The sequence below is a fragment of the Aphelocoma coerulescens genome, chromosome 4 (assembly GCF_041296385.1).
Source record: "Aphelocoma coerulescens isolate FSJ_1873_10779 chromosome 4, UR_Acoe_1.0, whole genome shotgun sequence".
NCBI classification, from domain to species: Eukaryota; Metazoa; Chordata; class Aves; order Passeriformes; family Corvidae; genus Aphelocoma; species Aphelocoma coerulescens.
Genome location: NC_091017.1, coordinates 5,923,465 through 5,940,624, shown reverse-complemented (window position 1 = coordinate 5,940,624; position 17,160 = coordinate 5,923,465). Strand labels below are relative to the sequence as shown.

Below are 17,160 nucleotides of genomic sequence, written 5' to 3'. Positions count from 1 at the left end.
TCCAGAATAATTTTGAAGAGGCAAAAAAACGAATGCATGGGATTGTCTTGGAGAAACTGCTTGTGGGACACAAAAAGGGCTGAAAACACCAAACCCATGTTATAGGTGCAGTTTGTGTTTTGCTCTTTTTTCTGTGGCTTCCACACACTTGGGGCTGACGAGCCACTCAGTGGAAATTTGGGTTCTTCCTTGGGATTGGCTCCTGGATGGACCAGAGCAGACAAACTGGATGGCACAAAAACTGCAGCACTTGGAAAAACACTCCAAAACTTGAAAAGAAGATTAGAACATATCACTTCATCAATTTCATATAATTAAAAGACCACCTTCCTAGCTATGAGGTCACTAATAGGTATAAATTGCCCAACCAACCTCACCTGGCACCCCTACCTGCCCCTCATCCCTGGGGGTATTTCAGCCCAGCTGTGGCCTTAGTCCTAGTTTGAGCAATGACTGCTCTCAAGGCTCTTCCTGAATTATTGCTTGGTACTCCTGTAGCTGACTATCTTGTCTCTGGAAGCTTCTATTGTTTTCCCTCTGGATGTGAGGGTGGTGCATCACTTCTGTTTAGCTCTGTCAGGAAATAAGGAACTTGCTGCTGTCCCTCAGGTGGGTAAGTCCCAGCAGCTGAAACTGGCAGGGGAACTGGTGGTACTTCTTGTTTGGATCCAAGACCTAGTATTCCATAAATCCAGGCAAACTCTAGGTCCTGATGAAATCCCAGTGTGGTACTGAGAGAGCTTTCAGATTTAGAGGGGCAACACATCTGAAACACTCAGATTTCTTTAATTTCTTCTGTTTGCATGAGATCATCGTGCAGGGCTTCACAGGTTAAGGATTCCAGGTAGGATGGTTGAAGATAAGATAAAATTAAATGTTATGTAGATGGCAGAGGAGTCCTGCATGCTGACTGTGTAAGTTACTGTCCCTGAATGGTTTTAATGTGGCTTTGCTTATACTACACACAATTTCAGCTCAAAGAGCACCATTACAGTTTATTTCATGAAGGTTTTATCAGCATCTCATGCCTGACTTCCTAAACTAGGGCAGCTCCTTAAAAAAGACCTTTAAACAAGCTCCTATCACAACAAAGTTTTCTTGATGTACAAGGCAATAAATCCTACAGTCCAACTTTTCCACCTCAAACCTTACAGAACTTTCAAGGGAATAGCCATTTGCCACATGCTTCTTTGAAAAAATTCCTTTTATTACTGGCACCAGGAAGAGCTTTCTGGAATCCATACATTGCTTGAACTCTGAAGCTCCTTGCAGTGACTCTTTGGAATGTGGAGTGTGCTGAAGGCACATTCAAGCCACATAAAGACTAATGTTGACTAGTACACGATCAAATTATTGTTGATGTCATTACTTTTCTCACTGCAAAGCATCAAAGGAAAAGTTATGGCTTTGTTGATTATTTTTAAAGGCAAGACTGACTAATGAGAAAAATAATCACAACACAGAAAATTTTGTTTATTTGTGTTCTACAGGACAAAAGCCTCTTTAGATGTTCTTGTTTGGGTTTTTTGGTGTGTTTTTTTTTCCCAAGGTTAGGTTAAAGGCTTTACTTTGTATGAAAGAGAGAAATAGCAACCCGAATTGTGCAGTCTCCAGTGCTTGAATTAAATCAAGATTCCACTGGAGATCTTCCCATCTTTTGTCTGGAAAATATGCAGCTTTAAGATCTTTTTCATTCTGTGCGTGTTTTGTTTTCCTTTGACTTGTGTTTGCTAATGGAGAACATCTTATTGTCATAAATTGCTTTATGAAGTAATGATCTACGGATGTCATGAACTGGTGAATCAAACCAGGGATTACTTAAAACCTTATGTAGGTATAACCCTTTGCTAGGTCGCCTAGAAAAGAAGCAGGATTCAGAGGTGAATGTCATCATTTGCTCATCTGAATAAACCATAAGACATGATAAAAGAATTTGAGAGAGAAAATATCTAAATTGTGGGTGCAGGTGGTTGATTCGTACAAAGACAAAAGCATGCAGAAAGTGTATAGCAAATACTGTTTTCTTTCAAGATGTTCCTAACACAAAACACTATCAATGGGACATCATCAGGAACAGTTTTTGAAAAGGAGCCATGGAGATTTAGAAATTAAAATATTTTGTGGTTTTGAAAGCGCAAGTATCAAACCTGGAACTCATAAAATTTTGGGAAGTTGTTTCTGTAAATAGAGGCTGAGCTCCTTCATGCAGAGGAGCTGATTCAGTGTTGAACAGGAGTAAGAGAGGGGTGTGTATGTGATCAAAAAAGAGCTTTAGAGGCCTGGTTGCTGTGCCACATACTCCCTGCTGCAGCAGTCCTGCTGCTCAATGCTCTGTATGGCTTGAGGTTTTACACTTGAGTGGAAGCACCCATTTAACCCTCTTGGCAATCTTTGTCCTGTCTGAAGTAGAGAAATGAAAAGCAGTTGTCAGACAGACATCGTGGATCTGTTGGAGTGGGTCCAGAGGAGGCTGTGACGGTGACTGGGGCCTGGAGCACCTTCTATATGAGGACAGGCTGGGAGAGATGGGGTTGTTCAGCCTGGAGAGGAGAAGGCTTTGAGGTGACATTAGGGCACTTTCCAGTATCTAAAGGGGCTACAAGAGAGCAGGAGAGGGACTACAGGGCATGTAGTGATGGGACAAGTGGGAATGGCTTTAAGGTGAAGAAGGTAGAGTTAGTTCAGAGATTAGGGAGAAGCTCTTCCCTGTGAGGGTGGTGAGGTGCTGGCACAGGTTGCCTAGAGAAGCTGTGGCTGCCCCATCCCTGGAAGTGTGCAAGGCCAGGTTGGATGGGGCTCTGAGCAATCTGGGATAGTTGAAGGTGTCCCTGCCTCTGGCAGGGGGTTGGAGTGAGATGGGCTTTAGGGTCCTGTCCAGCCCAAACCATTCTGTGACACTATAATCATATCAGATGGACTAAAAGGCCCATAGGGGATGCTCAGTATTTAAAAGAGGACTTTGAAAGCTGCTCTGTTGTTTGCTGTAAATGGTGAAGTAGAGTGACAATCCAGGTTGTCACTGACCTGAATTTTCTAAGAAGTGGAATGTTAAAACTGTGCATTCCTGCCATAACACTTCAGTCACGGCTTGGCTTGTTCCCCACCCTTCAGGAGGTGAACCAGTGGACACCAATTTTATTTGCTTTCTAGTACACTCATGCCTGTGGTAAATGATTGTGTTTCAATAGATGGTAAAACTAATGAGAAAATATGTAATTAGTAGCTCCTTCTGCATCCATCAGGGAAAAGTATTTTGGTTGTGTGACTCTAGGAAGAAAAAGCTGCCAAAAGAGCTTGGACTGGAAAGTGCTGAGGTTTGAAACAGGCTTTAATTCTTCTGTAAATGAATTTCCCACTCTTTGGAGTACCTTCCAAGAGGGCTGCAGCTTGAGATCAATGCCTTCAGCTGGCTGCAGTTCTGATGAAATCCTGCGGGGAGTGGGAGGAATAGCCCATATTACCTTATTCCTCACATGTTTTGGATAGAATGACTGCACTTTGCCTTTGCCACCAGCCCTTCCCCTGGAAGATCTTCCTTCCTGCCTTGTATGCCAGCATATGGAAAGCTGCTTCCAATTTGAATCTGAGGTAGGCAAATCAAAGGAATCTGGAAGTGCACAGGCTGGTGACCCGTGATGTAAGTGCAGATATGGAGCCAGCTGTGCCTCCCACCAGCACCCAGGCACCCAAAAGCTGCCTCTGCGGCAGGCCTGGGAAGGTGCCCAAAAAATGCTGCAGGGGCACAGGGGAGACCAGGGGCTGGAGGACACTGGGAGAGTGAGGAATGAGCACTGAGATGCTTATCTCTGCTATCTGAACCTGGAGGACCTACCAAACCAGCCTGTCTTCAGCTGATGGCATCCCTGGAATACTCCTGCTAGGAAAGAGCTGACTTGATGCTTTCAGGGGAGGGCTGACTCTCCTTCGAGCATGAGGAGCTGCAGCAGCCCAAGGGCTCCTTGTCCTTCCCGGGATCTGACAGGGCACAACAGGGGGTTTAAAGAAGAGCTTTGCCTCCTGCTTGTGAGCTCCCCTTACTGCTGCCCCAGCCCTGCAGGCAGGGCCAGGCAAGGAGCACCCCACACCTCCTGCTGTCCTCTGCCATGTAATTGTGGTAATTTTTGCTAATTTTCTGATTTCACAGCATGGATTCAGACAGCCAAAGAATCAGAAGCAATGTCATGTGACATGTAATCTGTCCTCTTTAACCTTCCTGATAAGACTTTGCAAAAAATTACTGTGACAATTTTTCGTGCGGGTTTTTGGGATTTTTTTTTTTTTTGAGGCACATGAGCAATTTTTTTTTTTTTAATCAAAAGGTAATAATTTTAGCAAGGAATATTCCTTGCCTCCTGAAGACAGTAACTTTTCTAAAGAGCAAATATTCACTTAAAAAGAGCTTAATCATTGATATTTCAGCCAGGCAGTTCTGAAAATGGAAGAGCACCAAGTATTTAATGGGACTCACAGAAACACCAGAGCAAGCGAGTAATTAAAAAGTAAAGGAAATTTTACCAGTTATACTTTAGATTCACTCAGATCTTGTAAACTCTGTTTAATGTTCAGAAAATGTTAGATAATACGAAACACCAAATTCTTTTTAAATAAGTCAGTAATATACCTGCATCTGGTTTACATCATGTACAGGATACCACTTCCACAAGTTAACCCTTCTAACCCTTTTAGGGATTATTTGCAAATGGATTGAGAATGTGATTTGTCAAGCAGTTTCTCAATAGGATGAAAAAATGCAAACCATTTAGATATTTCTGGATTTAGTTTTTTGCTTCCATTTTTATTGCTTTTTTTTTTCCTTCCTTGTACTGCTGCTTGAAAAGAAACATTCAAGAATCTTCATTGCTTTTGATGTTCTCCTGCAGATTACCTCAACACAGCTTGAAACATTTTGTGGCTCTTAATTTATTATTGACAGCAAAATTTCACCTTGTAAAATAAGAACTTCTTTAAAATTCTGGGTTTAGAAATATGAACATTATTTTGTTTGACATACTGACTGACCAAAATTGAGAAGTATATCGTAATAGATGTTTAATTTGGTCCTTTCCTGTGTATTACGGTATTGCACAGTGGCAGGGAGGAGAAGAGAGATCCAACAGACAGGAATAGTGCAGCAAGATTGATTTATTTAATTATTTTACAAACTCCTTTATAGACTTTTTCCTTCATAGTCTAATTGGACAAAGGATCAGCCACCCCTTGGGGTGATTGGCTAAAATCCTAAAACTCCATTGTCAAAATATTTTCCTACTGTACCATAAACAAAGCTCTGCAAGGTCGCAGGTGTTCATAGCTTATAGAACTCTGCTACTATCTTCCCTGAGAGAGAAAAGTATCTCCCAGGACTGGAAAGAAGCAGGAAAAATTCTTGCTAGCAGCAATGTTGTATCCACACATGTGAGTCACTCAGACTGGTACATCTGAAAATCTGTTCTATTAATTATTTACATATATATATGTCAGGGAAAAAGCAAAACTGATTACCTTGTATTTTGTTGTGACTCTTCAACTTCTCATATTTAATATCCTTTTTCTTCAATTACTCTAAGTTTGAGGTGGGGTAAGGCCTAACAGATGGTTCTTACAACTGCCTATAAAATACTTACTCCACTTTAATGGAACCATCTGTTGAATGTAATACAGTTTATTGCCAGAAAGATTATTAAAAATCAAACTTTAAGTGCCTGAGTCATGTTCAAGACTTGCTTTGTAGATAGAGAAGAAAATCCCTTCTCTGGGGGGTTTTTTGTATCCCAAAACACTTTTCCTGAATTACTTTTCCAGTGGGCCTTCTAGTATGCCCCAGGAAGTTATAAAAGCCCTCAAATACTGAAAATACCTAATTCTTAAAGTGTGTATCAGTGTGCAATATTAATTTCTTATGTGTTCATAGGTATTCTCAGAGATACTTTTGAAAATTGAAACTTTATCTTGTTGCAGAGACAGGACAAATGGAAAGAAGGAAGGGAATTTTCCATTATTCCCTGGGGATTCCTTTCATCCTGGAAAAAGGATTTGTACCATATAATAGCATTAAATCACCTGTCTCTGCAAGTCAACTCATAAAACCCAGGCCGTTAGAAATGAAGGTTGTAGACATTAAAATAAATGGAAAGAAAAGGCTTTTAAAATTATTCAGCTAAATGTAACAAAATTGCTGTAAAATACTCTTTTGTCCCATGTTACTTGAGGGGAATGGCAGAAAAGTGTAACTGTTTCTACAAATTCCTACTCATTTAGAGTTTTTCCTTAGGAAGAAAGGAGCTTTTCCTTGGCAAAAACTGGTCTTTACCCATCCTTTACTCCTTAAAAGCTGCTGGGTATAACCACACCAGTAAAGCCTGACTTATGGCAGCTGACATATTTAAAATGATTTAGCAAGCTCATTTCACCATTGCACGTCACATAATGTCATTAGATGACACACTTATTGGAATTAAAGGTTGGCAACTATTTGGAAAAAAAAAACCTGCCATGTCTAATGATGGTTTTAGAAATCTAATGGTTGTAAGAGAGGCTTAATTCACATGCTGCACCATAGCAAGGGGATTCGGTTGTTCTGGGGGAGAAAAAAGTAATCAAAAGATTTCAGTATAGTCTTGAAATCCTGGAAAGGTCAAGATCCGAGGATATTTATCTTAAGAACCTCTGATAAGGCAGTAAGTCACATTAACACATTATTTCAGAGTAAATGGGTTATCTTGCATTTTAATTTTCAAATGGAGAAAACGAAGCAATTCTTGAACGAATATGCTTTTAAATGTTTCTATTGGTCTTCTGTGGATGGTTGTTTGATACTACAGAATTCTGTGTGTCTTTGCTTTTAGCTTTGGTTAGTTTATTTAGAGTGAAACTGGGGAGTATGCTTTGTGTTTTATTTTCATTGGGACTGGAGACTGTTTGCCACTTGTCTTGAAAAGTATGTTTATTAAAGTATTTACACTCCACATTTGCTAAAGCCAAGCAGGTCTGGGCTGCCTCAGAGCATCCCAGCTACAGCTCTGACCAGAGGTGATGGCTTTGCATTCCAGCTCTGTTCCCTACGGTGAAAACAAGGTTTGAAAGAGAATACTTCATCCAAGGGAGTGGAAAATGTTTGTGGAAGACAGCAGGTGCAGGAATATCTGTGCTATGAGATGAGTAGAAATGCAGCCCTGGAAGATGTATCGTTGTAACTGAGATGTGATGTCATCTGTGGCTGTCTCCAGTCATGGGGGATTCCTCAGCATGGGTTCCTCTCACTGCTGGTGCAGACCAAAGCAACTGGGACAAATTAAATGTACGAGGTTTTGATGACTGCAAGAGGGAAACTCATTCTGAGGTTTCGATTTTCTCCCCTGCCTTCCAACCTGACCACGCATTTTGCTTCAAAGCTGCAGGCATGTTGTGAGTGATTTGTTTCCAGATGTCTGATTCAAGGTCTTTTCCCTCAGTAAAGACTTTAGCATGTCCCAGAAGTAGCTGAATGGTTTCCCAAATATTTTTTTCACAGTTAAGTGGGTTGTAGAATGCTCTGTTGGAAAATGTGGAGTCTTCCAAACTTAAGATCTATGTCCAGTGAAATAATTCCTTCTTTCCCACAGCTAAATATGCCCATCAACACTGAGCAGCCAACCAGACACATGAGTAAACAAAGATTGTGAGCAACTATTGCCATACCACTACCCCATGTCAGATACTACATAGAAAACCTTAAATATAGAAGATGCCTTCTTACCTACAGATAAATAAATGGTGATTTTTCTTTTTTTTTTTTTTTTTTGGACACAGTTACATGAGATGGGACTCATGTCAGTGAGGAGAAAAAAAAGGTTCATTTTACTACAAACAGATCAAATTTTTAAGAATGCGTCTAAGCACTCTATGTGCTTAGAGTACTTCATGTTCATGAATGACCATACATTTGTGCAGAGCTGGCAAGATTTTAAATGCACACATTTTTATAGCCTTTCCTGACTGAAATATGGGTGTGGATAAATAACAGTTTTATCCCTCTGATCAGTTCAGAAAGCACCGAGCAACTTTCATCCTAGAGGTACAGACACACCTGTCTGAGGAAACTGATCCTGAAGGTGTTCACCAGTGAAGCTGTTCTTTCACAACAACTAGAAGGAGGTACAAAGATTGTGTTCCAGTCACAGTGGATTTGAAATCTTCCACATTTTTGACCTAGTTCTGTTGGATTCACTGAAGGTCAGTGTCATTCTCATTTCTACAGCCTCTCACAAATCCTAAATCTAAGAGCTGGATGGTTATCTCCCAGGATCCATCCCGTCTCCTGCTGTCATTGCCAGAACTATTTTGTCTTGTCTCAGTCTCATCTGCTCCCCCACCCAAAGCCTGTTCCTGTCATGGTTGGTGTCCTCAAGTTATGGGCCGCTGGCTACTTCTGATTGTGGTGTCATCACATTATGCTAGGACAAGGTTCATGGGAAGTAGTGACCAGAAATACAACTCCAAGAAACAGGGAGATGCAAAGCCTTGACTGGCAAGTAACAAGCCTTCACCCTTTCCCACCATTTAAATGACAGGTATTTACAGGTGTTATGGCCAAGAACCTGTTGTTTCAGGGTTTAAAAATAAATGCTTTTTGTCAGCTCTCCTGCAAAGCCTCAGTGCTGCTTTATCATCAGGAACTCTGTTCAGATAAGATTTTTGCATAAGGATAGTGAGCAGACTTTCTCATCCTCTGGCAGATGGGCATTTCACCACTTCCCACTAAGGCACTGGACTAAGAGCCTTGGCTGAAGTCCAGGAAGCATGTTCCTGCTTGTGTTTATGGATGTAGGCATGTTTAAACTGCATCTAGAGTTGGACCAATGTTTTAATTGTGGTTAAGCATGCAAGATGACGAAGAGAATCAGTCTTTTTATGGGAAGCAAACCACTGAATTGCCCAAAGGGATGTCTTGAATTTTACCTGAATCAGACTATCAGTCTGTCTTCTTTCCAGTACCTCACTGGGGCAAAAATAAACCCTAGGCCTTACACATCAAGATTTCTTTTACACTTTTTTTGGATACCATGAAGTAATTTTAATTTTTTTGTTGCCTTTGGGTTCAGCATAAGGAGAAGTAGTCCCACTCGGCATCTGTCAAAGCATTTTCCTCTGAGAAATCTGCAGGGCTGTTACCCAAAATTCTCTTCACACATTTGCACGGCTCTGCACTTGTCCTTGCCTCCAAGAAATAATGATTGATTTAGAGGGCCAGCTCTGTGCTCTGTGTTTAATTAAAGCCTACACTGCCCTCCTTTTTGCTATACTGTCTTCCATGTCCCAGAACTCTTTACAGAGTGTATAGCTGGTGTTGTAATTAAATTCTTCCATTCTGGGACCTTGTTTTTTACTACTAACCACTTGTTTTTCACCTTTAGAGCAAAGTTTTGCTATTCCACTCATGTCCTATAGTAGAGACTTCACCTTTCCATATCAAGGCTTCCTAACTTCTCTCCCCTGTCAATTTTCTAACTCCACAGATCCTCAGTACATCAATAGCCTTGGCACACTGCTCTTGCCTGGGCGCACGTGTAACATGCTTGTGGTTTTACGGCCATAGACCCCATCTTTCCAGATATTCCTGTGTTTGAGGTCTCTGTAACTCCTCAAAGTGCTTCCCTAGATCCTCAATAGCAGTCACAGCATTTCTAGTCTCACATTTCTTGCAGAGGTCCTTGTTCTTGACGCTGGACTGCTGTATCCCGCCTTGCTGCAGGGCATCCTCAGAGCATTTAAATGCATTTATCAGCATCTAAAGGTGTGTTGGTATTCACTGAGTGCTGCTTCAGAAACATTTCTCAATTTCACAGTGCTGATGTGGGTATGTGAAGGGGCACTCATTCTTATCTAAAGATTTGCTGGTTAGTAGTCTTTTTTTCTTTCGAAGTAGTTTACAAAGTTTGCCTATTTGCATTATAAATAGACCATGACAAAACAAATTTGATTTTAAGTGAAGCTTTAAAGGGCTCTACATTTCAGTAACATTTACAGTGGTTTTTCCATATGAATATATATATTATGTGTAAATCTGAATGGTTGCACGCACTGAATACCAAAAGGAAAGCAATTGAGCTTTAAGGATCAAATTTTTAATAGGTGTCTAAGTAATCCATGGTATTCTTCCATAATAATAAACTGGGTTATCACAGGCAGACTTCTGTGGGGTAGATAAGCATGTGCTAAAAGTCTGTATTTACATGCCTTCTTCTGGCACAAACGTACATCTAAATAACATCAGTGGAAGTTTGAAACTTAGGTGAAGGTTACCTCAGGCTAATGCTGCCATTCTTCAAAGCCATCTCCACAAAGACAATTTTAATATTAAACATTTATTAAAAAATAGCATTTGTGGCATTTATATATTATCAGACTCCCTCACTGAGCACAATATGTGTAGCTTAATCCATTTTTCATCCACTTTTATCTTTGTCCTCTGTAATCTGACTCATTTCTTCAGTGTGGGGAAAAATACAGGGAGTTAGACCATCCCCTCTGCTTCACCTTCTCCTCTAAATATAGAATCTGTTTAATGAAGCAGAAAGAGCAAAGCCAATAATGGGTGTAAATATTGACACATTTCAAATGCATCAGAAATCCTTCCTCTCAAAGCATCCCTAATTTTGAAAAACTAACTCTAAAAAATTATATAATGTGGAGGACAATTTGGATTTTTCTCCTTGACTTGCTAAATGGGATCTTTCCTAATTGCAAAGAGCACAGTTCAAATAATGTGAAACAACAATTCGATTAAAACAAAGAATTGGTTTCATTTCACTAATTTAAATGAAATATTTGAAGTACCAAAAGCTTAAATAGGAGAATGCAGATCTAAATTAGCATAGATGCTATTAGCAATAGAATATAAATTTGCAACTCACTGACAATAGGATCATGCTTAATTATTAACTCAGCAGGATTTAGTCCAAAGTTGAACAACATTATTTGATGTGTGTGCTCAACACACTGACAACTTCAAGGTGTGATTTGAAAAAACTAAATTGTCATAACATTTTTTTAAAGGAAATTGTGTTTATAAGTCTTTTTTTTTAAGGCTGACAGAAGAATCTTCAGTGACTCTTTCATATTTTCTATATTAATGATGACTGTTTCTCAAAAATAATGACTAAATGATTCTTTTTTGGTCTTGGATAAAGTAATCTGAAAATACCTGGCAACTGTGAAGAATGATATGACTGAGATTCCACCTTCCCTGGGATTTTGCTTCTGTAGTGACAGTAATTAATAATTATGAAGTCATTAGGATTAAATGGAAATGTCACACTGATGTTATTATTAATGAAGTAGGTTTTCCTGGAGGTGACAATGTGCCTTGCTTACAAACCAGCGTGATGACAGCCATTACATATTTTTGTGGCAACTGGTGTGGTCCAAATTTTCTATGCTCCCAGGAACAGCAGCAACATGTGTTGGAGTCATCTGGCTCTATAATCAGAACATGAACATAATTATACACACACACACACTGCTCTGACTCCGTACCCACGAGGGCTGCTGCCGCTGCGCTCTCCCTGCGGTGTCTGGGGCCAGCTCCCAGCTCCCACTGCACGCTGCTTCCCAGACAAGGAATGAGTTCATACTGGGGTCTTGTCCCATTCTGGAGCTGGAAACACTTCCAGTTCAGCCATAAGCTAAGGAAAAGTCTGGGTTTCTAAAACACTTGTGTTGCATTTTCCTAACTCCGCTCGTGCTTGTTATCCCTGCTCCCTCCCAAAAGCTGTGTATAAAAGCAGGCATTGGATTCAGAGTATTTAGGAATCCGATTTCCTGAGTTGACTGTAATTCTAATAGAGTTAATAATGTTCCTCAGAAAGCCAAATTACCCAACTAATTATTATACATTTACAGTGAGATAACACTGAAGCTGTCAGTCAGCAGCCAGTGATGCTGTACGTATTAAAAATGAACACTGTTTTTGCACTCCTCTGCTTGGCTTACAGTGGTGGCTGGTTTGGTTTAGTTTTGTTTTGTTTTAACTGCACAGCTTCTACTAATCTACTTCTCATTAACAGCACCAAGGCAAATCCTTTCTTTCTGCTTTGGCTGGCAGTTTCAGAACTGTCTGTACATATAGTGCAAACAAATTTTGCCTTATTAATACCAACCGCCTACCTCCCGCGCATCTGATTAATCTGCCTAATCTATGGCATTCAAAAAATACCTATTGCAGTGGTGTAATTAAATTTCCAGATTAAATATAATTTGATCTCACTGGGAGGGAATTACTTTTCGTGGTGTGGGGGGATCTTGAGGAACATTTAGAAGAATCATGCCAGCTCCTTTACGAGCTACTCGGGGATTTAGTGGTGGTAACCCTCTGCTGGGAATGTAAAACACTGAAGAACATAACCAGCCCAGGTGAAGGGCTTGAACAAGGAGAAGATGCAAGTATGAAATTAGTGAAAAATATTTTTCTGATAGATGGGAGGATGGAGCCTTGCTTAGGCAACTGCTGCAGTCCCCACCATCCTTGTGTACTGCTCACATCTGACTTGGGTTTATGTCAATAGGATTATAAAGCTGTTGATACACATGAATGCTATTACCTCCAGTAATAAGATGCTGAATTAGTAGTAAAATACTTAATCCTCTTCCACTGAATTTAATGCTGTGAATATAGTGCAAGAGAAAACACAGACAAGTCTAAAAGTCCTTGGAAACAGACATTTAGCTATTGACTTTCCTTAAAGGCATCTCCTTGACTTTCAGGGATTTCTGAGATCTGGAACACTTGGACAAAAATGATTGTTTTCCTATTATGGCAATGCCATTAATGAGTGTCTTAATACAGGTAGTTAATATAGTGGCTCCATATAGGGCCATAATTTATCATTCTTAATTAGAAAATCATTGAGTTTATTTTCTGTTTTTCTGACAAAACCTGACAGAACTGCTGACAAACCCGGCTTGAATCAGTTTGTTTTGATTTACTGTAAGAGTAATAGTGATTAGTGGTGAAAGGGAAAAGGTAAATAGCTGCTAAAAACTGCAGAAAAACACAGCAGGTGTGATAGTGAAGTCCCAGGCTCCAAATGGATTCTTACCCCTTGAGAAACACAGATTAATCTGAAAACAGTTGCAAAAGTATTTTAAAATGAGGCTCTCGGCAATGAGATTGAAAAGCTGTTGATGCCATGGATACACACTGATTTCTAGTGCATGTCTATCTGCCGTACAGGCAGCTTCCTCAGTTATTTTCAGACTACTTTCAATCCTCTCCTTTATAGTAAGATTGTCTTTGCCATGGTGACTAATGACTTTTTCCTACGTTTGTCAAGGTTGATTTTTGTGCTGCCCTTCTGTCTCACTTCACCGAGTCTCTAGTGAGACACTAAAGGTTCCTTCTCACACTGAGAATTATTCCCCAAGCCTTAGATAATATGTGAGGCACAGCTTCAAGCATTTCCACCACTGACTGTGTCACCTGAAGGGAAACTTAACCTGCAACAGCAAATACAAAATCCCTTTAGTCCCTGCACTTCTCCAGCAATTCACACCTGACTCCCACCCAGATAATTTAATCTGTGGAGGCTTCAGAACTCCATTTATCATCTCTCCCTCTACTCATTTACAAGGCAGCTAAAGTTATCTCCACCTCCTTCTGCCTGGGTCCCATTACCCCCTTAATCCACTTAAATCCTTCCATTATTTTTTTTTTCTCTGCTAAATCCTCAGTTTCAAGGTCCTATGTGCCACCTCTTAATGTTTCCAAGTATATTCAGCACTAAAGTGCTGGAGTGGTTTTTGCAGAGACTGAGTAGAGCCTTGCTGACAGTTTATCTTTGGCTTTTTGTCTGCTGCTTATGACTATGCAGCAAAATGGACTTTGGGCTTTTTTTCCAGTCTCCTTGCAGGTTCAGGAGCTCACCTATAAGGAAGTGAACAATGATTGGACTCAATGATCTTAAAGGCCTTTTCCAACCTAAATGAATAAATCAGTGAATGGGTCTGACTGATCAATTTGTTCAATTGAATACACCTTTTCAACAATAGACTTGTTTGTTTGGTTTTTTTTCCAGAGGAACTGTATCATCAAATTAATGCTTTTTACTCTTTTAACCTCAACTCCATTTGTATTTTTCAGACCTTTTTTATAAGACTTGTTTCCAAATAAGCTAAAATATAAGAAGATGAGTCTTGCTCTACATCTAAATATCCTTTAACCTTTTTGGGCAGTGTATTCCATAGCCATAAAACAATCCCATAAATTCTCTGCTGCCTAAGCCAGGCCTTTACCTCTTCTCCCAGGTTCCATTTCAATTGTCTGTGTCATAAGAGCATTAACAGGATTTTATGAAGATGACACACGCATGGAAACAGCAAGCACCCAAACCCTTTGATCTCGTGTCCTAGATTTTGACTTCAGTTTGGATTTCTACAGTGTGCTAATGCCATGCAGAAAAGGCAGAGAAGGCTGTTGGGTAATGCAAGTTGAATGGTAGGAGACCAGCTAATAGTGAAAAAGGAAGATACTCAGGAATGCATCATCACACTCAGAGCTCTTTCAAAGCAATCATAATGTTTGTTTTCCAGGTTCCCTGACACTGACCAAATGCCACTGAAATCCAAACCCCTTTGGCAAAGTCTGCATCTGTCAGTTTAGGGGAATTTTTTGTCAATTACTGAAAAATAGGAGATTTGTGGAAGCTGTTGCTGTTATTGGTATTACTACTACTATTTGGGGTTGTAGTGGCTCATGATACATTTCACAGGCATAGTCAACAAATATCCAAACTTCCTATCTGCCCTGAATGAATTTTATGTAATTTCTGAATCTCTCCTGAATTACCTTTACCTTCTGAAGTGTCACTAAATCATGTGGCTTATGTGTTTGGTAGGTGCAGAAATAACTGGTTTTCCTATGATGACACACCAATTTTAGTCCATAAACCACTGATTTTTTTTTTCATGTGGGAAAATAGCAAGCGGAAAAGTTAGTTGCTTTGATGCAGGTATGTGTCTAAAGGTTTTGAGTTATTTTGCTGTGTTGCATGAGGAAACATAATTTGATTCTTTCCTTTTCATTCCCTTTTAAAGGAATTTTTTTTGATTCCTAAAATCCATGAGAATAAACAGTCTGGATGATGAAAAATGAGAGACTTTCTTATTTAGGGGAAGGGAATGAAATTCTGCTTATCAAATGACACTAATGACCAAACTAAATTCACTTCCACACAAAATGCACATGCTGGTTTTCAATCAACATTAATTTGTCTTTCTCATTCTATTTTCAAAGTCTAATGGGACATTTCTAAGGATATATTTTAGCTGCCTCTTCTAGATTCAGAAGATCTGCAATTAATCTAAGCAAACTTATCCAAAATATGCTCTAAAAATTCCTCATCTCACTATGTCTCATCTGTGTTTAGAGATGTGTTAGAAGGGGACTAATCAAGTGGTTTCATAGATGCAGTGAAACAGATTAAAAAATCTTTTATATTTACCCCTGTTGATTACAATTTGTCACGAATAATTTTATTTTCTGAGTCTCTGCAAGAGCTTAGTGGCCTCAGCCTGGAAAAAAATAGAGTTTATATTGCAATTTTTTTTTAAGGATTATGCTGATTGTTTATATTTACTAACTTTGTGAGCACAAAAATAATTCTGCAAGCAATGGGTATGATGACTCAACTAGACCTTGGTGGAGCAGTGGAAGCTGCTGAAACAGTTTTGCAGGGGCAAAGGCCAGAGCTGTCCTATGAGGAATTTTGCCAGCAAGAGCCACCAGGACTTGCTCTTTCTGCTCCTGGCTCCTCCAGCGCCCCCACTGAGCTCTTGAAGGTGCTCTGTGTTCCTTGACTCTCCTCATAAGAAAGGAGGATCTGTATTTGCTATTTTGAGCACGCCTTATGCTAAGGAGTAAAGATGGGCATTATTGCAATCCACATTATTTTCCAAAGTGCTGATAACTCTGGAAGCTGAGCTTGTAGATAACCCCAAATTTGCATTTGATAGATGTAGTACTCTTACAGGTAAAGCGATGGAAGGGAGGATGCTGCCCTGGCTCCACAGGAAACAGGCTGCTCCCTGTGTGGGTGAAGTTTGTTTAAAAGGATAGGCAAAATTAAATCCTGCCATTTTCTCACTTCTAAAGTGATGATTTGCAGAGCCCCCACAAATTGAGAAGAATGGCAGAAGGGCAGCAGCCAGTGCTAACCCACCTGGGCAGCTTGCCTGCCTAAGGACTGCAGTGTAGTGTTTAAAACACATGAATTCACAAATACCATGAAACTCTTGAGCCAGGGTAAACTAGATGCAGAGAAAATGTGTTAAAATGACTCATTACAGTACCACAGTGTGCCTGCTCACATAAAAGCTTTTGAGCTACTACAGGCTTAGAGCAGAAGTTTGTAAGAGCATATACAGGAAAAAGTATTTTGGTTATTTATTACTTCTGGTTTAGCCTGAAGAGTTTATGCTGATTCAATAACACATCAGTCAAACGTAGCTGGTTCGAGCAAGTTTATGCCTATCTTGTGCTTCTGAAGTGGTACAAAATATTTTGGCAAACCTTACTTTAGCTTGCCATTTGACTAGGCATAAGAAAGGAGATAGGAAAGATTTACTATTTTTATTGTACTGATGGAGAAATAGAAGCAGGTAAGGTGACATGAGTTGCTCAAGATCACACAGCAGGTCAGGGCAAGTGTTCAGACACCACCTGTAATACAGACTGATGAAAACACTGAGATTATGTGAGAAATATATATATATATATGTATGTACTTATGTTATTTGCACACAAAATTTCCCGAAGTTCACAGCTTATTCACGTGTCGCATAAATCCAATATTTTGTTAAGTTTCACTAGGTTTATACAGAATCTTGTGCCAGCACAACATCTTTCGTTATCATAGTTATTTTGAATATTCACATAAGAATCAGTTGCCTAAGAATGTAATAATTTCTTTCATACCTATACTTCTGGACCAACTCACATGAAAAGTCACTTTCACGATCTAGTTTTCTCTTTTGACTTACTGCTGCTGGGTTTTTTCTTTCTACTCCACAGACATTTTCATGCCATCACTTAACAGCATCTAAATTCTTCCCTTCCCAAGAAACAGACAATTATATTTCCATCTGTCATACATGAAATCCCTATTTGTGCTTGGTCTTTGCATATTA

General features: G+C 39.7%; 1 protein-coding gene across 1 annotated transcript in view; it reads left to right on the top strand.

Moving 5' to 3' along the window:
- Window positions 1–453: 453 nt before the first annotated feature.
- Window positions 454–17,160, top strand: part of ANKRD50 (ankyrin repeat domain containing 50) — a 62,860-nt gene continuing 46,153 nt past the window's right edge. Inside the window, exon 1 of the mRNA XM_069012634.1 lies at window positions 454–609. The gene's annotated coding sequence lies outside the window, so the exon portion shown is untranslated. The remainder of the gene's footprint in view (window positions 610–17,160) is intronic.